The sequence below is a fragment of the Amblyomma maculatum genome, chromosome 3, assembly GCF_055883805.1.
Source record: "Amblyomma maculatum isolate TAMU_Amacu chromosome 3, ASM5588380v1, whole genome shotgun sequence".
NCBI classification, from domain to species: Eukaryota; Metazoa; Arthropoda; class Arachnida; order Ixodida; family Ixodidae; genus Amblyomma; species Amblyomma maculatum.
In genome coordinates this window covers 19,829,344-19,854,957 of record NC_139346.1, presented here as the reverse complement: position 1 = coordinate 19,854,957, position 25,614 = coordinate 19,829,344, and the positions used below count along the sequence as shown (strand labels likewise).

The following is a 25,614-nucleotide window of genomic DNA, read 5'->3' as shown; positions in this document are numbered from 1 at the left end:
CTTTTGGATAATGTAGTCCGCTAGAATCTTGTCCTCGCAGAATAGCGTACATGGGGCTGCTTCTTTCGCTGGTTTCAAGAAGGATAGCACAAGCGTCACACCCGAAGTCACTGATTAACTTCACAATGTATCCAGCGACGTAAGCTAAACCAGAATACGTGACAGTGGGTAATGGGATGACAGGAGATACCATCACTTCTTTCAATTCCTCAGTTACTGATTGCGGCAGAGCTGAAATGATTTCGTCGGTGTCGACACTAGATGCCTTGATTTGGCTCCCAGATGAAACTTCCATCTTGACAATGTGGTCAAGTGCCGCTGTTACGGCTCTCGCATCTAGCATGTCGTTCCCTCCGCACATTTGCCTTAGTTTTCCGAAGAGAGCCTCAATATTATGCCATGATAGGATCTGCCCCACTATGCGCAGAAGCAGATCCTATCATGGCATAATATTTGAAAAAATTTTATTCGCGATTCGTTATTACGGACAACTCGTTTTAAGGACAACCCGAGAACAAAACTGTCCATATTAATGAGGCACTACTGTAATTAATTTTTTTGTTCTCCTCCATTTCGGCCCAGCTATCGCTCAAAATATTACAGTAGTGTTCAATTTCAGTTTTGGTCAAATGTTATTCCGGTGTTCCTAACGTTCTTTTTTTTTAACGCCTAATAGAGCTATAAATAAACGTTAGCATAACCTTTCTATAAATATTTTAACAACATATATCTAATATATGTGCAGCATTATACTAGCGTTCTTGAAAATGATAAAACAACCCTGCGCGAGCATGTAGCCTACGTACCATTGGTGACGGTACACAGCTACGCAATACAGCGCGACATACAACTCCTATAGTCACCTCTGAATAAATAGCACAGAGAAAAGTTTTTATATCCATTATTGAGGAGTGTCCCTTGAGTAACAGTGCCGAATGTGTAATAAGCAAAGCATTCTACCAAAATAATGGGACAGCGATTGCTCTCTAAGGCAGGCATTACTGCACAGATAGTTACAAGGAATTATTAGTTCAAAAACATACTAGAAAAAGAAAGAAAATATTGCTAGGAATTAGTGCTTGAAATAGATTTCCTGTTCTTTTTTTTTCATGAAATAGTTATGATATCATGCAAACATTTCATTAAACCAACGTTTATTTGCAAAATTAAAATAATGTTTATAATACAACATAAAACATTTGCTGGTCTATAAATTATAGCAAAATTGATAACAAAACTTAAAAGCGTTTTATGTCATGTAAGCATTGTGCAACTTACATTACATTTTTATAAAATTATTTTCATCTTCGGTGCTACATCAATGGTTTCTCATCTAGTGCTGAAAGACGGTTTTGCTATTGTCGCTGTTATGTTTGCCTTGAAGAAGCTTCGATGTGATCACTGCTCATTCATTTTTTTTTTATTCATCTTCTTGTACAGGCTTGGGAAAAAATTCAGATTAAAATGAACAAAAGTAGATACCATGCCGCAATACATGTCATATGCTTGTCGAACGTTTGCTGAGTGACAGTGTTTTTTTAATATAAAGACTCCATTCACGTGTGTAACACGTTGACAGGATGCCGCTGCAGCATCTACCTTCTGTAATCTTTCATTTAGGGGCTGCACTCACCACGAAACCCGCGGGCGACAGCGCGAAATCAGGCAAAAGCTACCCGCCGCCACTGAAGCAGATGCGGAGCGAACGGTGAGCAGGTCGCGCCCCTTGCGGCGGCGGAGAGCGTGACTCAAGGAGAAAAATTCCCATTGTTCACGCGGCGATTGAGAAGGCCGTAAGGAAGAGCGCGCGCCCTCTCCCTCGAGACCGGCCATGTCTCAGCATTCCTCTCCCGCCTGCGCCTAGTTGACTTGCTCGACAGCAGCGATCTTTGCCCGACAGAAACGAGCTCATGTAAACCCGGACGGGTCGGGCTGGCTCAGCTCGACAACCGGCTCTCCCCTAGCTTGCGTCGGGCTCATGTATACAAGGCTTACCACATCGAGCGGAAAAGTCATCAAAACGGCGCAGCAGCAGAAGTTGCAGACTACCACATATCCATGCCGCCACACCCGCGCGTCCACCTACCGTCCATAATGTCGGCTACCTACATCGCGCCCGCCCGAGGTCGCGCAGTGCTCTGGGAGCAAAAGTAATGGCGCATTCGATTGGGGAGCATATTTTTGCAGGTCATGAATGCGCAATCACGTGACACAAAAGTAACGTAGAGCTACTTCAATTCTGCGTGACGTTTTTTTTTTTTCTTTTTTTTTTTTCTCTAATTCTACTGGGGCAGTGAGAAAAGCGCTTGGCCGTCGGAGCGCGGCTTCCAGCTGGCGGAGGAAGAGCATCTAGCCGTCCCCACTTAACAGCACGCACGCTTTCTTCTGTATTGTTTTTCCTATTAGTGGGGAGAGGTTGAAAGGAGGGGCGGATAAAGCCCCTCAATAAAGGGGCGGGCAGGCTAGCCGACGTAAACAGCGCGGTTTCAAACGAGTGACGGCTTGGAGCTGCCCTCGGTAAAGCAGTATGCACGCTTGCTTCCTTTCTTCTTTTTCCCTAGCTGTGATGTATGGGCTGGTTTGGCTTGAGAAGCAGCGGAGGGAGTGCTGAAGATTTGCTGTGTCGTTTACTTGGCTCAATCAGCCGCTTTTGCACCTTAAAAGTTACGCCTCAATTATGTACATACAACTATATATATATATACCGGGTGTCCCAGCTAACTTGAACCAAGGGGTACAAAATAATATAGTTGCGCTAGGTCAGTGAAACCAATTGCATTCAACTGCCAGCCTCCTTGAGCACTACAGGCAATTTTTTGTTTTGCAATTACTTAATTAGCTAATTATGTTAATTTATCTAATTTATTAAATGTCGACTTTAGACCAAACATGTAAATTGGAAAGTTGTAGAGCACCTTCAGAAACCACCATTCCATTAATTGCGATAAAGAAAGTCTCACGTGTATCTTTTTTTCCGGGCTCAGAAGAAAGCCCGCGAAATACAAATAATACCACGTGACTAGCGCATTTGTGCGCCGCGATTGTGGTGCTCTCAGTCGTCGTTTGAGCGAACGAAATTAGCTGCGGCCGTGTCTTCTTGGCCAGGTTAAAGCGGCAGGCCGATATGCCTGCGATGGCTTCTTCGCCCGCGTCAGACAGCCGGCCCACGTGACGGTGCAGTAGCAGTGAGAGCGGCGAGCCGACACCACCGACATTCTAACAAGACCTCCTTCTCTCCCATCAGCGAACGTCACGACAAACGGAAGAGCGATAAGGTATCAGCCACTGAATCTGCGCATACAGGCTTGGGTAAAGGAGCGAGATGACATCATGTGACTCGACTAAAATTAGCGCTGCACCTTCATTTGCCGGTTCTTTATCGCCATCCGCCTGTCGTGACGTGGGCTGCTGCGGTGCGCAGGCCTGGCCGAAATCGCGGTGGCGACAGGCGATCTCGAGCTCGCTGGAACCATCGCCAACATTTCTGCCTGCCACTGCAACGGGACCATCGGGTCATGGCCGCAGCTGATTTCATTCGCTCAAACCACGACTGAGAGCACTACAATCGCGGCGCACAAATGCGCTAGTCACGTGGTATTATTTGTATTTCGCGGGCTTTCTTCTGAGCCCGGAAAAAAAGGTACACGTGAGACTTTCTTTATCGCAATTAATGGAGTGGTGGTTTCTGAAGGTGCTCTACAACTTTCCAATTCACATTTTTGGTCTAAAGTTGATATTTAATAAATTAGAGAAATTAGCATAATTAGCTAATTAAGTAAATGCAAAACAAAAAATTGCCTGTAGTGCGCGAACAGGCTGGCAGTTGTATGCAATTGGTTTCACTGACCTACCACAAATATATTATTTTGTAACCCTTGGTTCAAGTTAGCTGGGACACCCGGTATATATATAATGTAGTGACGTATCCGTAAGCTAAGTAACATCTTGTATAATTTCAATGCTCAATTCCAAACATCAACGTTTACTCGCAAGATGCTGTAAAGTTATTTGCTTTTTGCCCCTAAAAAACTGCATGTGTGTGGGCACGCGTGTGTGCAAATAACTCATGCGCAGGTACTCAATTTATTTGAGGCCCCGCATAAGGTCAGTACTCTTGCACGTTTTCATTGTAGTTAGGAAGAAAACTCACAATCCCTGCAGCGCGCTGCGAAGAAGCAGACTCGCGACGGGAAGTCCCTGCGTCGCTTCGAATACCAGCTCTAACCACCAAAAGAAAGGGGACGAAAGCAAAAGACTGCGAACGCACAAAATCTGCGCTCACTCATTCCCCCGGGGGATGAAAATGCTGTTTACTGCTTGGAGCCATGGGGGAGGGGAGACGACTGTGTTGGAGGAGGAGTCATGGCGTGGACAAAACTAACTGCAGCGAGCGCTTTACAGAAGAAAGCGTGCGTGCTGTTAAAGGGCCACTGTCCAGGGAAGGCCCTTTTAAAAAAAGGAGCCCAGTGTTTCGATCAGGTACCGGAGATAGTCTGTGCAAAATTCTACAGCGACACGCGCGCCGCAAAGCATCGAAAATACAATTCAAAGCTCCCTCATGCTCTCCTTTGAGAAGCCAGCTTCACCGCTCCCTGCGCTGGCCCGACGGGTCCCGATAACGACGTACGTATCGGGAACGACGTCCATTGGTCCGTCTAGCTGACTGACGGGAGAAGGATGGATGTCTACCGCTCGCAGCGCGCTTTTCCCTCGCCACGGCCAGACTGAATCCAGCGGCGCGCGCTCCCTCGACCGTATTTTTTTTTTTTTTCGTGCTCGCGGAGAGCCACGCCCCACCTCCCGCCAAACGCGGAGGAGGAAGGGGAATTTGTATTGCGGAGGCTAGACGACCTCGGGCAGGAGAGTGAAAAACCTTTGCGAGGGAACGGAAGGAGAGAAGCATGACAGAATCGGGTGATTGCGGTGGCTGTAACTGCGTTATTAGTTACTCTTTTCAAAAACATTTTGCGGCCTTGCGTTCCAGGGGCGAAGTCTCACAGTCACCGGGGAAGAAAATATTTTCGACCGGAGGGTGGACAGTGGGCCTTTAAGTGCGGACGGCTAGATGCTCTCCCTCTGCCAGCTCGAAGCCGCGCTCCGACGGCCAAGCGCTTTTCTCACTGTCCCAGTAAAAAAAAAAAAAAAAAAAAAAGGGGAAAAAAAAAGGAAAAAAAAAAAAAAACGTCGACCGGACACGCAGAAGTGACGTGTAGCCCCACGTCACTTTTGTGTCACGTGATTGCGCGTTCACGGTGTGCAAAAATACCATGGAGGAAGGAAAGAACTTAGGAGAGGCCCTGGCGTCACTTTTTTGAAGCCGACGCGGCCGCGCCGCGACCGGACGCTGCAACGTCTCTCCTCCTCCTTTACCCTCCGCATTCTCTTTCTCCGCGACGCTCACGTACCTAGGGCCCTTAGCAACGCTGTTGCTAGTGGCCCGAGTTTTCACAGCAACGGCGTCAGCGTTACTAATGGCCCGACTTGGCTAATCACAAAATTTTGACGTCACTTCCGCCACACTTTTTCCAATGCATTGGGATTGGCAAGGGCCTCTCCTAAGTTGTTTCCTTCCTCCATGAAAAATACCCTCCCGGCGCCGAGGTAAGCCGAGGCTCAAGCAGTACAGAAGCACGCGGAGCGAGGGCGTAACTGTCCTCCCACCATATCTAAGCAAACATTTAAAAAAAAAAAGACATAAAAGTACCATCCCCAACGCTTTCCTTGGCCTCGCCGACTGTTGGCTTCTTTCCTCCCACCATAGAGAAAGAGAGCGGTAAAGAGCGGACACCATGCGGACACTCGGCGAAAACTGGCCCCAGGAAACGACACGCGACATGTTGCACTGCCGCCGATTGATGGATGGTGGCACTCGCTGCAGCGGTAGCGTATACCTTGGCGGTAGCTCGCCGAAGCAGACGACAGAAAGTTGTCGAAGAGCAGGCGCGTGCCTCGCCTGTGCGGCACAGACCGCATACTTTTATCTCTCGTGGGCTGCTACGCGGAACAACTGGTTTTGAACGACGGCAAGGTGAGCAAAGTTTTTTGCTCAACTACGCTGACCACGCCGGCCGGTGCCAATTAAGTTTCGCAGCTCGTGAACAGGCGCCAGCTGTTCAGGCATAGAAAAGTTCAACAAGGTTGACGACTGGGCGAGTTGGCAACGGTTCATTTTTAAACCAGCCAAAAGACGAGACACAGGAAAGAAGAGAACAAGACAAGGCTGGACTAACAACTTAATATTTATTGAAGGAAAGAAGACAACGAAGACTCGTTCTGAAATGCGCGCGCACAACCCGACCGGTGAAATGGCAGGAAAAGGAGAAGAAAATTCGGAGTCATGGCCTAACTATCGATTTTTCTAACAGAGCGAATTCCTTACAATGAAGGCTAACCGATGCCTTAGCCACACATTTGTCCTTAGCCTCGACAAAATTGTTTATTATTGCTGTAAACTACACCCGTGTTACTGAAATCAGGCGTGCAAAGAGACGGATCATCCTCCGATTTACACTCCCGGGATTGCACATGTAGCGCCAGATTAGAATTCGCCTTCCCTCCTAGAGAATTAGAGTGCTCCGTCAGGCGCACATTCAGACATCTGCCTGTCTGCCCCTAGTAGCACCGGCCACAATTGAGCGGAATGCGATAAACCACATTCTTTCTGCAGGTGGTGAGCCTTTTCTTATGGGACGCTGTGCAACAAAAACTATCACGAGCTATATTGTCGAGCCCCCTTATAACTCTGCCGTACAGGCCTCCTATGTTGTTTTTCGCTGTAAATACAACGTCAACGTCGTACCTTGCCGCAAGTTTCTCGAGTCTCGTCTTTTGGCTGGTTTAAAAATGATAAAGAAGTTCAAGCGCAGTTCGTGACGCTCCGGCAGTTTCCGACCGCGGCGAGGTGTAATATGTTGTGCTCCTGCGAAACTGCGCTGCATTTCGAACAGTTTATCAGCACGCTGGACAAAGTGGCACGTGAAGAGACCAAGGCACGCCGTTGCGCAAACGTATTAGCTGGCCAGGCCTGACGCGGTTTGACAAACGGCTAGTTTTGCTTAGTGTCGCGTTTAACAGGGCAACCGCAAGGTGAGATATGTTTCATTCTTGTCGAAATGCGCGGCATTTGAGGCAGTTTAGCTCAGCACGGCGGTCTGCGCTTCACAAAGTCGCGTATGAAGGGCAAGCCAACATGGCGCGCTCACCATGCCTGACACGGTTTTGTGAACGGCTAGTTTTACGTGGTGTCGCGTTGCATTTAACAGGACAATGTTAAAGTGAGAAATGTTTTATTATGCTGCAAGCTTCGTTGCTGTTGAGGAACATCGTTAGTTTAGCGGCCGTTATTTCACTTACTGTATAAATGCATTTTCAGATAAGTTCGGTTAGCCTGCATTTCCTGACCTGTACAGGTTGCAAGAGTAGCTTTTGTACCAGTTGTACGAATGACAGCTTTCCTGTTCTGGACCGTAACTGCTGCTCATCAACCTTCAGTATGCACCACTGCAGCCGAAGCACGGCAGATGCGACGAGTGAACGCTGTGGGTTTCCTCCAAGCGTCAGTACTCCTCTGTCACCCGTTAATAATTAGAGGGTATTATTAACGATGCGCCCTTAACGGTGCGCACACTCCCAGACACCCATAGAGTGCGTGGGGGTAGCTGTCCCGGTCGCAAAGGAGATGTCCTCGACTTGCGTGACAAGCTCAGCCGGAATTCAGCTACCTTCTAGTGACAGAAGGGGGTGGTCGTTTGGTGCCCAGCTGTCGCCGGTTCAAACCAGAGTAAGGTTCGGAGTCAGAAGTAACAAACAAAACAAACTTTATACACAGCAAGAGACGATACAAAAGAATACACAAGAACACATGAAATTGCACAGACGAGAGGTTCACAGAAAAACAAACGCTAAGCATGCAACTACAGAGGTATTCAATAACACAGAGGCTTTATAGCACAGATCAAACACGAGAGAGTCGCGTAAACAAACACCAAATTGTTCACCGGGCACTGTTGCAGTCCGACGCCTCGAGAGTCACGATGTGGCCCCAATGCGAGACGAGCGCCGCTCCCTCTCAGGTCCATGGGCTTGCCAGCAGCGCGTGATCCCCGGGAGTGAACACGCCGCAATCACTGACTGACTGACTCACAAATGCGCCGCGCCCTCCTTAATTAGAGCGCGACGCTAAGGCTGGCGCGCACACACAGCTTCGCTTGTTGAAGCATTCCCTTTTCCTCCCATCGAGCCGCGCGTCGTCATTGGTCAGGCGCCGCCGAAGTTTCTGGAGACAGCTGGCATTTTCCAGACCGGGTGATGAGGGCGACGCGTACAAAGCTACGCGCTCTCTCGCGCGGGAAAGGAGGCTTTTCTCGAACCTTGTTGAAATTTCGATGCGGCGCCGCATGGTCGTCGCGCCGCGCCGGCTTAAGGGCACAGAAAACTGGAATTTAGGTCTTAATTTTTTTTTTCGCCGCAGTGGAAAGATTGATGTCTAAAATGTTCGATTCCATAACGGTTTTGTTAGAAACGCTGTAGAAAAGCTTTACCGGGAATTCTTCGATCAATGCGTGCGCCCGTTTTTATGTAGTCTGATGCTGGAAACCATGAGCAGCGACCGCGATGACGACTGGTGGTCGACAAAAAAGACGTACCGAAAACAAATATAACTTTCACTCGCCAGACAGTAATTAGACATTTTTTGCGTAACTTCCTTTTCACTTTCACGCTCAATGCTGTGCGGCACAATAAAGCACGCCCTCGTCGACGAAAGTTTTAGTGAGCACTGTCATTGCGTCATTCACGAAATTGCAAACACTGTGGCGCCATCTAGTGGCAAAACCTGAAAGCATACCTCTCGCGGTGCGAAAGCAGGGATGGTTTTATTTAAGGACTCACTGGAGAGAGCGCAAAATATATATTTGGCAAGCAGTCCTAGACGAAAAATGATCAATGTGCAGTTACGAAAATCAGCGACATTTCGCTGACATGTAGTCACGTGGGGGGCTACACTGAAAGTACTAGGGTTTCTCCGCTAGATAGCGCCTCTGTTGTTTTTATGCAGACATAGAGGAAGCAATAGAGAAAAGCCCCAAGGAAGACTGGGATTATGAACAGGTAGAACTACTCATAAGGAGTAAAATTCAGGAGGTTAAAGTAGCAAACCGCTGGAATGGAAAGAGGAAGCCACGGAGCTGGTGGAATAAGGAAATCAGGGAAGCTATTGAACAACGACGGGCTGCTTCAAGGGAACACCGAATGGCAAAGAAAGCACAGGCTTCTCAGGAGGAAATCGACCAAAAATGGGAATCATATCGACAAAAGAAACTTCAAGTGCAGGCCCTCGTCCAAAGTAAAATAAGACAGTCCACCGATCGCTGGATGGCTGATATACACGATGCCTCTAGAGGCGGAGCAAGAAAATTCTGGAACCATATAAGCTGGCTAGGACAGAAGAATCAAAGAAAGCATGATCGGGTTCAAGATAACGAGGGAAATTGTTTAAAGGGAGACAACGCAGTGAACTACATTACATCAGTTATAGCCGAGTCATTTAAGAACGACGATAGGGTAATCTCCGCAAATCAGGAAGCAACACAAGGTAGCAGAATACAAAACACCTTAGAACTGACCAATCTAAACTGGAAAAAGGCAGAAAAAAATATTCCTAAAAACACATCTACAGGAATAGATGGAATTCCGATCAAGCTGATTAATGAACTCAGTCCAAAAAGTAAGGAAACGTTGTTAAAAGCTTTGGAAACAGTCATAGCGAATAAGCAAATTCCGGACAGCTGGCGGCAGAGTAAAATGAATTTGATTTATAAAGGGAAAGGAGAAAGGATGCACATAAAATCCTACAGGCCGATTACCATAACATCTGTAATGTACAGGTTAGCCATGCAGGCGGTGAAATTAAAGGTGCAAGCATGGGTTGAAAGTAACAAGATACTCGGAGAACTTCAGAACGGCTTTAGAAATGGTAGGCGCTTAGATGACTGCCTGTTCGTGCTTACCCAATGCATCAAAATATCTAGAGTGGAAAATAGACCTTTGTATTTGGCCTTCCTGGACATAAACGGGGCGTACGACAACGTAAGCAGGGAACTCCTGTGGAACATATTAAAAGAAGAAGGTATCGGTTATGAGATAATAGAGTTCCTACAGGAAATATACCGGGATAACAAAGTAGAAATTACGTGGGAAGGGATAAGAAGTACGGAGGATGTCAAAGTATGCAAAGGATTAAGGCAAGGCTGTCCTCTATCACCGGTGCTGTTCATGCTTTATATGATAAACCTGGAACGGAGGATGCAAGACAGTAACCTAGGTTTTAACCTGTCATACAGATTAGGTGGAAAGGCGGTAGAGCAGCGCCTCCCCGGTTTGATGTATGCAGATGATATTGTGCTGCTAGCTGAGAGTCTGGAAGAATTGCAAACTCTAGTTAAGTATTGCGGAGACGAAGGGGACGCTATAGGCTTCAGTTTCAGCGCAGTTAAGTCGGGTCTGATGATTTTCAACGGCTCAATTGACCAGGGTCTTAAAATACAAGGCCTCGAAATACCTAGAGTAGCAGAATATTAATCTCTGGGGGTATGGATAAACGAAGGATTGGCATACATTGGAAAGCATGAGCAATCACTTAAGGCCAAAGGGCGAAGGAATGCCGGGATAATGAAGCATAAGGCATTGTGGGGACACAATAGGTATTAGGTTTTGAGGGGTATTTGGAAAGGAATTATGGTGCCCGGACTTACTTTCGGAAATGCGGTTTTGTGCCTAAAATCAGAGGTACAGTCGACATTAGAAACAAATCAGAGATCCGTTGGACGATTAGCACTAGGTGCCCACGGCAAAACTACAAATGAGGCGGTACAGGGAGATATGGGCTGGGCATCTTTCGAAGTACGGGAAGCTCAGAGTAAAATATTATATGAGGAACGCCTGAGGAAATTGGACAGTAACAGATGGGCAGCTAAAGTATTTAAATACCTGTACCTAAAAAGCGTTGACTCACAATGGAGGAAAAGAACTAGGAAACTAACTAGTAAGTATACTAGTAACAAGGACGGAGAAATGAAGAGCATTGAGCAACAGGTGAAAAACACAGAAGGTAAAAATTGGATAAATTCGATGGAAAAGAAACAGAGTGTGGAATTATACCGAAAGTGGAAAATGCAGATCAGGAAGGAAGATTTCTTTGATAACTCAAGAGGCAGTGCCCTACTTTTTGAAGCTAGAAGCCTTAGAACACGCAGCTACAAAAAGAAATTTAACAATGGATATGACGCATGTGCTGTATGTGGAAACTGCAGTGAAACAATTGAGCATATTATACTCGAATGTAATGGTACCTATCCGGAAGTTGGTGCAGGCGCAATCACTGTTCCTGAAGCTCTGGGCTTTAGAGATAACAGTGGCCGGGTGAATAAACCGGCGGTGGAAACTAGCAAAAAACGACTGGAAGATTGGTGGCTTAAAAGCAGAGAAGTGACATAATGTTAGTAATGTAGGAACAAAATTTAATAAATAGAATGGTGGTTTTGTTAACCCTTCTAAATCAATAATTAAGATATAGGGAGAAAAATGAGCATGATAGCTACTGCTACCACCCCGTTTCAAAGGGGACGCTCCTATATTCCATCCATCCATTCCATCCATCCATCCATGCGATTTTCCATGGAAAATTAAAATTGTAAAGCCTCTTTTTTTTTTATATTGTAGTGCTCGATCTGTACTATATGAGGCAAGATATTTTCATCTCCACCATGATCTCATGACATATTTTGGCCAGTGTTCTGTCCCTTTAATAAAATGTGCGCCGATTTCGTGACATCCTCTCTGCCCTGAACAATAGAGGGTTTACAAAAGTACGTCTGGCAACTGTGAGCGGCACGCTGATCCCGCGCTGGCCGCCATATTTTGTTCGCTCCATCCGTTCGCTTCGTGTCCGTCCGTCAGCGCTCACTGTTCTGTTCGCGCTAACAGTCCCTGGCGGTTTCTGTTAGCGACGCCTAGAAGCGTATTTTGACAGCCGAGACGTGGCGGGGCCTACAGGCCGCGCTGCCGAGCGCAGTTACAAATTGCTCTACGAGTCGTACATGGGCCCCTCTGCAATCCGCAGCGTCATCCCTATCCAGATACAGTATCCAGAAATCTGTAATGTGGATTTCTTTTTGTCTGTGTGCCTTTGCTGTTTACTTAAACGCCTATGAGAGATCATCGCCAGTTTGTTTGCTTGGTTTGCGCAATCACCATCGCTCATCCCACTGCAAGATACTTGGTTGGTGAAATGAGCGAGGATGCATTTTATTTTATGATAAAAGGATCGTGCGTAATTTGACGTTGGGCTGGCACTTAGCACTTCCCATGCCGTCGACGCAGTAGTTGGCATTAGTCTCGGAAATAATCGGGGGCTGCGTAAAATAAAAACGTGCCATGGTAATTTCTGCTTCCAGTGATTGAATATTGATTGGCGTGCGATAGGCGATGAGTTAATAAAAACTTTGTAATTAATTGATCAATTGATGAAATAAAGAAACGAAAAAAAAAAGGAAAAATTGGACAGTAAGGGTTTAAAGGTGTCAAAATGAAAGACCAGTGCTTGGTGATGCTAAGGAAGAAAATTTAGAAGTAATTGATTAACTGAAATAACTGAAGAATGTGTTCAAAAGTGTCAAATTGCTCAGAATGGAAAGCCGATTGTTGCTGACGCATGCGTATTGGTGTATAAAAACATAAAACGTCAAATAAAATAAAAATGAATAAAGAAATGATAGAAATATAACATAACATACATAACATAGAAATATACCGGGTGTCCCAGCTAACATGAACCAACGGGTACAACATAATATATTTGAGGTAGGTCAGTGAAACCAATTACATTCAACTGCCAGCCTCCTTGCGCACTACAGGCAATTTTTTGTTCTGCAATTACTTAATTAGCTAATTATGTTAATTTGCCTAATTTATTAAATATCGACTTTAGACGAAACATGCAAATTTGAAAATTGTAGAGCACCTTCAGAAACCCCCATTTCATTAATTGCGATAAAGAAAGTCTCACGTGTATCTTTTTTTCCGGGCTCAGAAGAAAGCCCGCGAAATACAAATAATACCACGTGACTAGTGCATTTGTGCGCCGCGATTGTGGTGCTCTCAGTCGTGGTTTGAGCGAACGAATTCAGCTGCGGCTGTGTCTTCTTGGCCGCGTTAAAGCGGCAGGCCGATATGCCTGCGATGGCTTCTTCGCCCGCGTCAGACAGCCGGCCCACGTGACGGTGCAGTAGCAGCGAGAGCGGCGAGCCGACACCACCGCGAATCTAACAAGGCCTCCTTCTCTCCCATCAGCGAACGTCACGACAAACGAATGAGCGATAAGGTATCAGCCACTGAATCTGCGCATACATGCTTGGGTAAAGGGCGAGATGACATCATGTGACTCGACTAAAATTAGCGCTGCACCTTCATTTGCCGGTTCTTTATCGTCATCCGTCTGTCGTGATGTAGGCTGCTGCGGTGCGCAGGTCTGGCCAAAATCGCGGTGGCGAGGGGCGAGCTCGAGCTCGCTCGAACCATCGCCAACATTTCTGCCTGCCGCTGCAACGGGACCATCGGGTCACGGCCGCAGCTGATTTCGTTCGCTCAAACCACGACTGAGAGCACCACAATCGCGGCGCACAAATGCGCTAGTCACGTGGTATTATTTGTATTTCGCAGGCTTTCTTCTGAGCCCGGAAAAAAAGATACACGTGAGACTTTCTTTATCGCAATTAATGGAATGGGGGTTTCTGAAGGTGCTCTACAACTTTCCAATTCACATTTTTCGTCTAAAGTCGATATTTAATAAATTAGAAAAATTAACATAATTAGCTAATTAAGTAATTGCAAAACAAAAAATTGCCTTTAGTGAGCAAACGGGCTGGCGGTTGTATGCAATTGGTTTCACTGACCTACCTCAAATATATTATTTTGTAACCCTTGGTTCAAGTTAGCTGGGACACCCGGTATAGCATACATAACAACATATAACATACTAAACTTGTGTGTAGTATGTTACTTTTGATGAATACATATTTCACTGCATTGTATTCTTTTCGCCCCTCCTGCTAGGGTCCAGTTAGGGCCTACAGTATTTGGTAAATAAAATAAATAAATAAAAGAGCTAAAATATAACACGTGAAGAAAGAAAACATCGTGCGTGTGTGTATAGAGAGAGAGACACTATCGCGTTATACCTTAAACAGCGGAGCTTAAGTGATCCCCTAATTTTTCGATAACGATATGATATAATATAAATCTGATTTTATGAACACAGCCAGTTGCACAAAGCACAAACACTTCGCAGTAATGTGAGTTGACATTTCAAATTTCTTTTCGTTTCAGCCGAGTTCCTCCTCCTCCGAGTTCCTCGAAGCTTCCAATGTCAGCGCTTTCATATGAGATTACGGCTTCAAATGTTTACTTTCTAACAGAGGGAATAAACAATAAATCGACATATTTAAAAATTCCAGTGAATTTCAGGTAGCTGTGAATTAGCGAACCATAGGGTGACTCGAAAAAACACACAAAAATGAAGCGCACGGTTCGTTATTTTATCGGCCGCGTTGGCAGGTATAAAACCTGAGCTGAGCGCTCTGGACGTCGAAACGGGCTGCACGTGAGCATGTTACAACACACTAGTGGGATGTCATCTTTTCCTGCTTTTCTAGACGCCGCGGGTTTGGCAGCCGCTTGCTTTTGCAGCGTGAAACACGCACCTCGGGCGCACTAGACAAACCGTATTGCTATCTGCACCAAGCACTGCCATTTCGTACGACTGTGAAAAGTAGTTTCGGTAATCATGCCCGTGTCTTAAATCCAATACACAATGGTAAATGCAACCTACGTACAAAATGTTTCAAGGGGGCACGCCACCGCCATGAATGTGGTCATGAATACGCCCTTTCTACTGCAGGCTATCCTGTTTTCGGCCATCACCCCAGTGCTTTCTGGCTGCTACCATGCCAGTCCACCCTTGACTCTGAATTTCGACGGGCCGGCCTACTACCTTCCCGAGCCGCTCATGACAGATGACGAAGGAACGTTGCCACCGCCTATTCCTGCCTTCGTACCTTCCTTCATCTGGCAACCACGCGGGACTATCAGCGCTGGAAATCTGCGAAGTCTTCATAAAGCGCGACCGTTCTTGTGCCAGTTGGGGCACGCCACCGCCATGAATGTGGTCATGAATACGCCCTTTCTACTGCAGGTTAGTTACTTACCTCAACCTAGCATTCGTTCGAGCGATATATTCTTTTTTGCGGTGTCGTGCCCCCCTGACACTCTTGAATCTTGGCGTAGACTGATTTGTCAGTCATGTTTTGCATACTGCGTTAATGCCTATCTCACATTGTTACTGCTTGGGCTGTCCGGGGACATTGAGCTGAATCCAGGTCCGGACCCTGACTCACGCGCATCGCTTGAATCCATTTCATCGGCACGCATCGAGCTCACCCAGAACAATATACTGTCTGAAGTTTCGGTAATACGAGACGCTCAAAAAAGCATAGAAAACATGGTTTGTAGTCTTTCGAATCGCGTTGATAGTTACCAATCCGAGGAAAACAGCCACTAACCCTACCATCGAGAAGTTATCTTTACATATCAAGACACGAGGAAATGTGACAACTCTGAAAATCGTCTTCGTCGCACAAACCTGCTCTTTCTTGGCATCAGGGATGTAAAGGGCGAAACTTGGGCGGAGTCAAATGTTATGACGTTTTGCTCTGAGATACTTGGTTTAAATATCGATAGCTCCGAAATTGAGCGAGCCCATAGACTTGGTCGCTCCCGAGAATCAAAGAATCGGCCCATTATAGTTAAGCTAGCCAATTACAAAACTAACTGTAACATCCTCTCTGCTGGGCCCAAGTTGAAAGATCTGCCGTATTCAGTACGCGAAGATTACTCGGCGCGTGTTCGATTTGCCCGTGGAAAACTATTTGCATATGGGCAGCAGAGCTCTTCTAATTTCAAGATGCGCTTTGACAAGCTTATCATTGGCAATAAAGTGTACATGTATGACGATGACTCCGACTCCGTGCATGAACTAAAAACATAGCAGTCACCGCGAAATCACCGGCACCCGGTCTCGCCGCCATATCAGCCTGTTCAGGCTCCCACCAGTGCGCCTGCGTGTCGAACTATGTCTGTCGTGCGCGCAAACGTTCGTAGTTTCACACCGAAGAAGGAAACTGTGGAAACTATCCTAAAAGACAATCAAAGCAATATTGCGGTATTCCCCGAAACATGGTTGACTCCGGACATCAGTAATGATGAACTGCTTGACGACATGTCATCTTTCACCGTTCATAGGCTCGACAGGGCCGGTCGTAGGGGCGGTGGCGTTCTTGTACTGATAAAATCGGTTATACATTCCTTCACTATTGATGTTACATGTCACCATGAAATTCTCTGTGTAAACTTTTCGCCTCCCGGAAGCACAAATGTACTGATTGCCCGTTATCGCCCACCGGATTGTGATACCTCTTTTACTAACGATCTGCACTTGGTCCTTCTTGATTTGAATTTTCGCTTTCCTAACGCCAATTATATTCTTTGTGGCGATTTTAACTTTCCAGATATTGATTGGATGAGCTTATCTGCATCCTCCCGCTGTTCCAAAGATTTTATTGACCTCGCTCTTATGTTTTATCTTGCCCAAACTGTAAGCATGCCAACTCGCAATAATAACACACTGGATCTAGTTCTTTCCACCAATCCTGATTTGATACAGTCAATGCAATGTGTCAATGGTGCGAGCGATCACAAAATGCTGCTATTTGACTTATCCTTCCCAGCCCCTGTTCGACAGAAATCCATAAAACACATACGTGACTACAGGCGGGCAGACGTGTCTAGTATTAACGAAGAGTTAGAAATATTTTACCATTCCTTCCGTGAAACTGCCTCTCTAAAATCTGTGAACGAAAACTGGCTGTTATTTAAGCACAAACTTTTATCACTCATAAGTACATTCCTCTCGTTTCTATTCGCGGTAATACAGAAACCCCGTGCTATTCGAACGCTTTGAGAAAGCTATCCCGAAAGAAAAAACGCCTTTTTCGTACAGCGAAGACATCACATTCTGAACTTAAATGGGAAAAATATTTTACTTGCCTGAAGGAATACATACACTTTTGAGACAATCAAAGAAAAAGTTTCATCACCAGGACCTACTCTGCATTCTTCGTACCAACCCCCAAAAATTCTGGAATATTCTTGCACCTACGCGTAGTAAAAGCCATAACATTTCCTTACTTAATCACGACAACTCCCCAGTGCCGACTGATCAGCGTTCCGATGTCATGAATTCATACTTCTCTTCTATTTTCACTCGAGAACCTACCCTGAACACACACAACCTACCTCCTTTAAACTTTGCTCAGATGCCCCCCATTCACATCAATTCTGAAGGAATTGAAAAATTGATCGACAGCCTAAAGCTGTCAGGTAGCCCTGGTCCTGACAATATACCTGCGAAGGTGCTTAAGTCCACCAAAGTTATTTCCAGCCTTATCTTTCAGATCATATTCACCCAGTCCTTAGTTAGCAGTTCGATTCCGGATGACTGGAAACTAAGTAGAGTATCCCCAGTGTTCAAATCAGGAAACCACTCCGAACCATCCAATTATCGCCCTATTTCGTTAACTTGCATAGCCTGTAAAATAATAGAACACATCATCTACTCCCAAGTTGCAAGCCACCTCGATAATAACTCATTTTTCTTTAAGAACCAACATGGCTTCCGCCCCGGTCTTTCCTGCGAGACTCAGCTCTTTGAATTCACTACTGACCTTCACTTTAACCTTGACTCATCTTTCCAGACCGATGTCATATTCCTGGACTTTTCCAAAGCATTCGATCGCGTCCCTCACAAAAGACTGATGTTTAAACTTTCACGCCTTTGTATTGATCCATTAACTTTATCCTGGATTAACTGCTTCCTCACGAACCGCTTTCAATACACCGTCATCGGAGGGCATCATTCCGCCACACACGAAGTAATCTCGGGCGTGCCGCAAGGATCCGTGCTTGGGCCATTGCTGTTCCTCATCTTTATAAATGACCTCCCCTCTGGCATCATCCATTCGCTTGTTCGCCGACGACTGCGTCTTATACCGTCGCATTTCTTCTCACGATGACCAAGTAACCCTTCAAAACAACTTACGTAAAATTGATACCTGGTGCTCAGACTGGATGATGGAACTGAAAGTAACCAAATGCAAATTCATGCAGGTGTCCCGTAAACGCTCTAATATTTCCTATACATATTCACTAAGGCAACTATCATATCAAAGGTTGAAACTTACAGGTATCTCGGCGTCCTAATCAGCAGTAAACTAATATGGAATGAGCACATCACCAAACTAGCTGCTGACACTTCGAGAACTCTGGGCTCTATTAGAAGGTCACTTTCACTATCACCTCCATCCATTCGCAAACTTGCGTACAAAACTTTCATTCGCCCGAAGCTCGAATACGCATCTGCAATTTGGTCCCCTCGTCAAATGTACTTAATTAACGAAAATGAATCCATCCAGAATCGCGCTGCCCGTTTAATATCTTCAAATTATGACTTTCGTTTCAGCATGAGCAGTATTAAGACATCTCTCGATATCAGCCCTTTAGCCCTAAGACGCAACATTTCTCGCCTATGCCTGTTTCATAACCTGTACCACAACTTCCACCATCTCCGTGATTCTCTGTTAGTCCCACCATTGCGCAAATCATCTCGTCTGTTCAACTTCATGAGCATCCAGCGCTTACATGGATCTACTAACGCCTTTAATAAGTCTTTTCTACCAGCCGCAATCCAAGAATGGAACCAGCTTCCCGAACACATTGTAACAGAACGTGACCCTACTAGATTTAAAGAACGCTTGGCATGTCATTTCGCTTCATAACCGATTGTTTCATCTTCCTTTTTATTTGCAGTGCCTCCTTCATTTGAATTGTTGTATTTGAGCATTTTGACTTTTTGTACCTATGTTTAGACCATGAACGGTTGTTATCTTTATGTGTTACCTCCCCCCCCCTCCCCCTAATACCCAACCCGGGGCCTTTAAGGGTATAATAAATTATGATGATGATGATGATGAGAACGTATTTGCATAATAGCGTTCGTTATACATGCATTGCTCCTTCTCCAGTGTCCTCCATCGCAGCACAAGCTTATCCTTCAAGTTCACAAGGCTCCATAGAGCGCAAAACAACCTTGCTGTTTTAGGTGATAGCACATTCTGTGAGCTAGCTCCCAGTCAGAGGGACGTGCAGTAATGCTTTACATGATGCAAGTGACCCTTGTAATGCCGATTGGGACTGCAAACGAACGGTCGCATACACGCGTATACATTGATTCTGTGCGCGTCTACGACGGTGCGCTGGCTGCAGAAGGGCACGCAACACCATGCTGGCATCATTCCGAATAGAGCTTGGAGCTAACAGTGACTGCTGTGATGTTAAAAAATCAAACAATCGCTTGTGAGCATTCCAATGCACCTTTCGGTGCATGCACGGGTTCTACGAAGGCGCATGTTGACAGCGTAATCGATGGGAGGCGCGGGCGGACTGAACAAACTATGGCCGCCGCGCACAGTTTCTGTTTCTTTCACTAGATGGCGCTAACTTTTGTAAAGCCTCTATACAAGTTACCCTTGCTAAGGTAGCCGCGACTGTGACTGTGTAGTTTATGTATAATGCCTGTTTTGTTACATATCATTTGCCGTAATTCGGAAATCAACGTCATGCTATTTTTGTCTGCCCAAGTGTTGTTTCTCGCCTTGTGTATTTTTATTTTTCTGTACTGCGCACATCGCCTAACGTGTGCCAAGTTTTGTCAATGCTTCCGTCTGCACCTGTTGCATCTCTTATGTGTTTTATATGCAGCAAAATAAATGTTCATTCCACAAAGCCCTTTGCATCTTTTCTGCAATACTGTTTTGCAAAGGCTGTGGCGCAGCTGCGTTGATGGCCAATTTAGAGAACTGGGAATTATTTTTCATGTTGTTATGCATGCTGAAAATAAATAGAGACACTAGCACACCATGTAAAAACCAAAATAATGCGCCAAAAGAGCAGGGCGCAGCGCATGCTAACATTCAAATCGCGCGCCTTTCACCAAGAGCGAAAGTAGTTGCCGCCAACCGCTTGGTGCGCTACAGTCAAATGGGCCGCTGGGCCCTATGGAAGTGTCCGCTCTTTACCAATCTCTATCTCTATGCTCCCACGGGAACGCTTTCTGCGTGTCCAGAGTGGAGCTACAGTGTTGCGGAGCGCCACGACCATGTGACCGCACTTCTCTTCCCAGCATTCCCCGCCTGCCCGCATCGGCGGCAGTTGCAACCCGAAGAGAGGCTGACGCTCCGTGTAGAACCGCTTGTTTTGTATGCCTTTGTTTTCACAGCGCGGCGATCTGCCTCCTTTGGCCCTTTCGACGCCAGTAGCGACTCTCAAACACGCATACAGTACCTGAGCAATACTTTCCGCTCGCCGAGCGCCGACGCTTTGAAGCCGCCATTTTGAGAGTCGCCGACTCGACAGAAAAAAATAAGATGGCGCGGATATGACGCTTTATGCCATGTGACTTCCTCTACTCTCGCTTTAGACGAGGGAGCAGCCGGGAGTGCACTCTGGTGCTCTCAGCGGAGGAAAAGCCCTTCTCAACTATTGGAAGCCAGTGATTCTACTTCTCTCCCACTGAAGGGCGCCCGCTTGTCAGAGTACTTTCGAAGTGCTCTCGAGTGCGCCTGCTCTCCCACTCGAATTCGCCATAAGTCCGCTCCGTCGTCTGCTATTGTCTTCCGCTAAGTTAATACCCGCCGCAGACTGGCAGAACGCGGATCAAAGGTCAAGTGACCGATCACCGATCGCTTCGCGATTCGGTCCGTCGTGTGAATGACCATCGGTTGTCCTCTTTTCGCAGTACATGCCAATTTCTTCTTGATTTTTAGTAGAATGTTATTAACTTCATTTATTTCTCCGATCTACCATTCTACTCTCTACTACTCTGACCTACCATTTTTCGTTCCACAGCCCTCTGCGTTGTCCTCAATCAAAATAGCTCTTCGGGCCAGTTGATTCATACTAGCTATAAAAAGACCAGCGCAAAACACAGGGACAAAGGAATTTAATTAGATCCCTTTTCGTTAGTTTCCATGTTTCAGTCCCATAGGTATAATAGTTATAATCTGCGAGCACCTGCCATATGCGCTGTTGTGCCTGGCCAAAGCCGCCCAGAAATTCAGCCGGACGCCAAACTTCTTCGGCGAACGCCTCCTTCACAAGCTCTGGATACTTCTCTGCAAAGCACCAGTGCACTGGAGGCGAGCCGTACCAAAGGGAGAGAGGCGACATGTTTCAACATGAGCTGAGCATCCAGACAGCACGGCGCCGTGTGGCCCTGACGGTGAACCCCTTCTCGCCCCGCGGCATATTTGAAGCGAGAGCGCAGCAAGCTCTCCCATTGGCCCTGCGAAAGTGCTGCCGTCGGATTGGACCATTTTGAGCGTCAACGGTTCTCGGCGACGGAGTCTCAAGTGCTTCCGTTCGAGACTCCGAGTGTGAGTTCGTCACTAGCGTCCATCGGGAGCAGTTCGCCCCCTGACAGTGCGGACGCGGCGGAATCTCCCCGGCCGTCGCTGCGCGAGAACAGTCGCGTACGGCTATGGTAGCTTTCGGCCCCAGAGCCGAACTCCTTGTTTAAGTACCTGTAAATAGTATATAAAGCCTTTTCTTCATCTCACCAACGCCGACTCGGATTCCTCGCTACCGCCCAGGGAGCTGACAGCCCTCGTTCACGAAACGGGTGACGAGCGCTGCGTTACCCACTCCTTGGTACAACCCTGTTGACGGTGGGCTACTGTGTGATAACCCCATCGGCACAACAGCGCTCCATCCCAATCTTATTCTCTTAGTTATTTCCGTTTCGCAGTTCGGATCTGGGGTTACTACCTGCCCAAAGTAGAGATATACGTACTTCCAGTGCTTCGCTACCTATTGCAAACTGCTGTTCCTTCCAAAGGCTGCTGAACATTAGTCTTCTGCACATTGATATTTAGGCCTACCTTTCCGATTTTCCTGTTTAGTCCATTGATAAAGAAATAATCATGTACAGGGTCGTCCACTTCTAGCTAGAACACGGTCACTGCTTTTAAAGCAACATTGTATCTGACGCAGGCAGATATCGATGCAAAGCGATGCAAGCACACACAGACACGGATGTGCTGCTTCACATGGCCAGCCGCTTTAGATTACTGCGTGGCCGGGTCGGATGCAATGACACCTTGAAAGCAGTGACCGTGTTATAGCTAGAAGTGGACGAGGCTGTACATTCTATTTGTTACCCACAGTGGCATTATAGGGGGGAAGGTGTTACGTGGTTACAAACGTAAGAAAATATGTACAAAAATCACAATAACGATGCAAGAACTCCACTGCCAGATAGATGACATATGAAGATAAGGCATCCCGGCATTCCATTCATGAACAGTGAGGGGCAAAAAATTACAAGCGCGCTTAAGAGGGAGCTTGCATGAAGCGACGCAGCACGGCACTGCTACACGGCCTCGTCTGCATGGTCACGTATGCGCGCAGACGATGCTGGCGCGATCGAACAGGCCGACTGCAGGTTCTTCGCGATTCCAAAAATACGTCTACACGAGTGAAGGCAAAGGATCCCTCTAAAGCGACGCGAATGGCACGCACGGACCAACAGACGCGAGATCGACGCCAATCCGGGCAAGTATCAAACTGGTAGCCAGAACTAGAAATCATGAATGACGGCCACAGGCCCAGACGGATAGTGCAGTCTGCGCATAGCTTGACCGCGCCGCAGTGATTTGCCTCATCTTTGTGGTACAACGTCGACGCATACGTTCCGCCCACATCCTGCACGCACGTAAGGGCAGCACGTGTCTGCTCGGTGGACCGTCGAAAACGACAAGGTACTCGCTGAATTCAGCCTGGCTGCGCTTTGGTAGCTGTGCTAGCCACTGTAGCTCCGCCGTCCGCTGTCGACATCATGACGGATTACCCACCATGCATCGCTTCATGCAAGCTCCCTATACAGGCGCGATAGAACGTTCAACACTATCTTTTTATTGCGCGAAGATGTTCGCGTTTAAATTACTGACATTAATAAAATAGTTATCACTGTAATATCAGTACACATCCCGAACATACGTCAGAGTCCTATCCACCACAACGCGTCCACTGAAGATGCGCCTCTAAACTTGGTAGCAATGGCCCTTCGTGGCCTATGCGTTGCGTACGCGTCTTGCACGAAGGGGTCTGATTCCGAAACCCAATGGCAACAAATTTATTCCATTCAATCATTTCTCATTTTTAACATACCCAAATTAGACCATCCTCCTCGCCAATTTCACGTGGACCCTCCCTCAAATCGTTCGCTGTATTTTAATGTGATGTGTTTGCAATTTTCGCTCGAAGTCGTGTGGTTATGATGTCACCACCCTGTCGGTCAATCACAAGAGTCTACAAGACAGTTTCGGTGAGCGCGTGCCTTGCAAGGTGGCGGCTGAGGCGGGAAAGAGGGACACAGTCGCTGCAGCGGATGCGATCAGAATCGTGTCAGCGGCGAACCTGACAGTGAGACACACCAGCCCGCGAGATGCGCCACCAGAAATATACTGTACGGCCAGGAAGACCTGAGCCGTGGTTGAGAGAGTTGAACGGGTTAGATGTGACGGTTGACACTGCGATAGTCGAGGGCCCCGGCACTCAACATGCGCGTGCTGAGGGAAACAGACAATGAAAAATGTGCAGTCACGGCATTATGGAATGCGCAAACTGGCAGTGCTCCTTCGAGCGCGGGAGTGCAGCATGTGAAGCGTTCGCAGTGACTGTGTGCTGGCTTGACCGCTCCATGTCAAGGACTGAGTACCACTGCTGCGCCCCTCCCAAAAACATGGACCCCCTACACAACAGCGAAAGACGAAAAGCGAGAAGTCGCCACATACAAAACAACGCCGTCAGAAACAATAGCGACATATTCTATGCAGACGCCAGTCCATATCTGGGGAGAAAAGCCGCGGTAGCCACCACAGTTGACCACACCAGAAGAGAGGTGACCAGCTCATCGATCAAGACCAACTACATAGAAGATGCAGAGGAAGTTGCAGTCGCCCTTGCAGTTAAACACGCCAGCAGCCAAGGTAGAAAACACATAATACGATTCCCAAAAGGCCTGTCGTGCCTTCCTCCTGGGGCGCGTATGCAAACAGGCACACCGTATAATGGAGCAGGAAAAAAAGACGGGCAACATGAAGCACACAATCATGTGGATACCGGCACACGAGGGAATCGACGGCAACGAGGCTGCCGACAAGATAGCCCGAGGGCATACTTTTCGGGCACCTGCTCCAGCTGCCCCAGAGTCTTCAACCCCTCTCACATACGGAAAACTAATGCAATACTTCAAATTAGAAAGAAAATGATGCGCAGAACCGCACAAAGACCTCAGCAGACAGGAGGCAGTAACCTGGAGAAACATACAGGCTAGGACATTCCCAAACCTAGCAAAGTACCACGAAATCTGGCCCGAAAAATTCAAAAATAACACATGCACTGCATGCGGTGATATGGAACTGCAAATAGCAATCAGAGAAATATAAAGCTCGAGCGCTCAGCCAAGCGGAGTGGGAGGCAGAGCTGGCCCAGACGGGTCTCTCTGAGCAGCGCAGCCTGCTCACCAGGGCCCGGGCCAATGGTATCGTGGACTGAGGAAACCACCCACGCTATTCCGTTAAACAATCACAGTTTACTCTCTCGGACATTCGCGGTGCACCTGTAATCACTTCGTGGTGTCTCCCTGGCTATCATGGATTTAGGGCTTATGTGGCTGCGGTGACTGCTTCATGGAAAAAGACCAGGGCGGCCATGATCTGTGCACTCTCAGAGTGATTAGTGTGGTGGGCGGAGCCAAAGAAGCGGTTCACTGCACGTTAGAGAAGCAGCCCCAGCACTAGAGACCTGAAAAAGGGATCCCGTGGGGCCTGTTCTGGTGCGACTAGCGTGTGCATAGTTAACTATTGCTCCCTTTTACTTATCCTGAATGACTCCTGCTTTCCTCTTCGCATTGCGGTCAAGTCCCCGGACTATATCATCGCACGATAACTGAAAGACCATTTGACGTGTGTGTGTGCTTCACGGAGCCTTTCTGTGCAACATTGCACCGTTCACTTTTCTACAAATATTACCTGCCATCTGGGGTTGCTACTCAACTGTCATAAACAGCTGTTAGCGCGTATCTCGACAATGCGTTGGTTTTTAAAAGTGAAGCTTTCACTCTTCGAACACCAGCATTGAATATCACGAAAGATTCCCTTTAACCTCTAAACAGGATGCGCGACCTGACGTCATACCACATGGCTCACCACTAGCCTGTCGGACAGGTTTGACACTATGTTATAATCTGTATAGATAGGTCCACAGCCTCAAAGCAGGTTAGCAAGTGGACTGGTAACTCATATTCATTCACATGAGGTGCAAAATCAAGAGGCTTTGAAAGCAGATGAAAGAGGCTGCACTTTATGTGTCCAGTAACTTCTTTACAAA

The 25,614-nt window shown here is 46.9% G+C and overlaps 1 protein-coding gene across 3 annotated transcripts in view; it reads right to left on the bottom strand.

Annotated features, from left to right (window-relative positions):
- The window catches only part of LOC146194305 (proline dehydrogenase 1, mitochondrial-like), a 251,848-nt gene that overhangs the window by 208,486 nt on the left and 17,748 nt on the right, over positions 1 to 25,614 (bottom strand). The window lies entirely within an intron of this gene.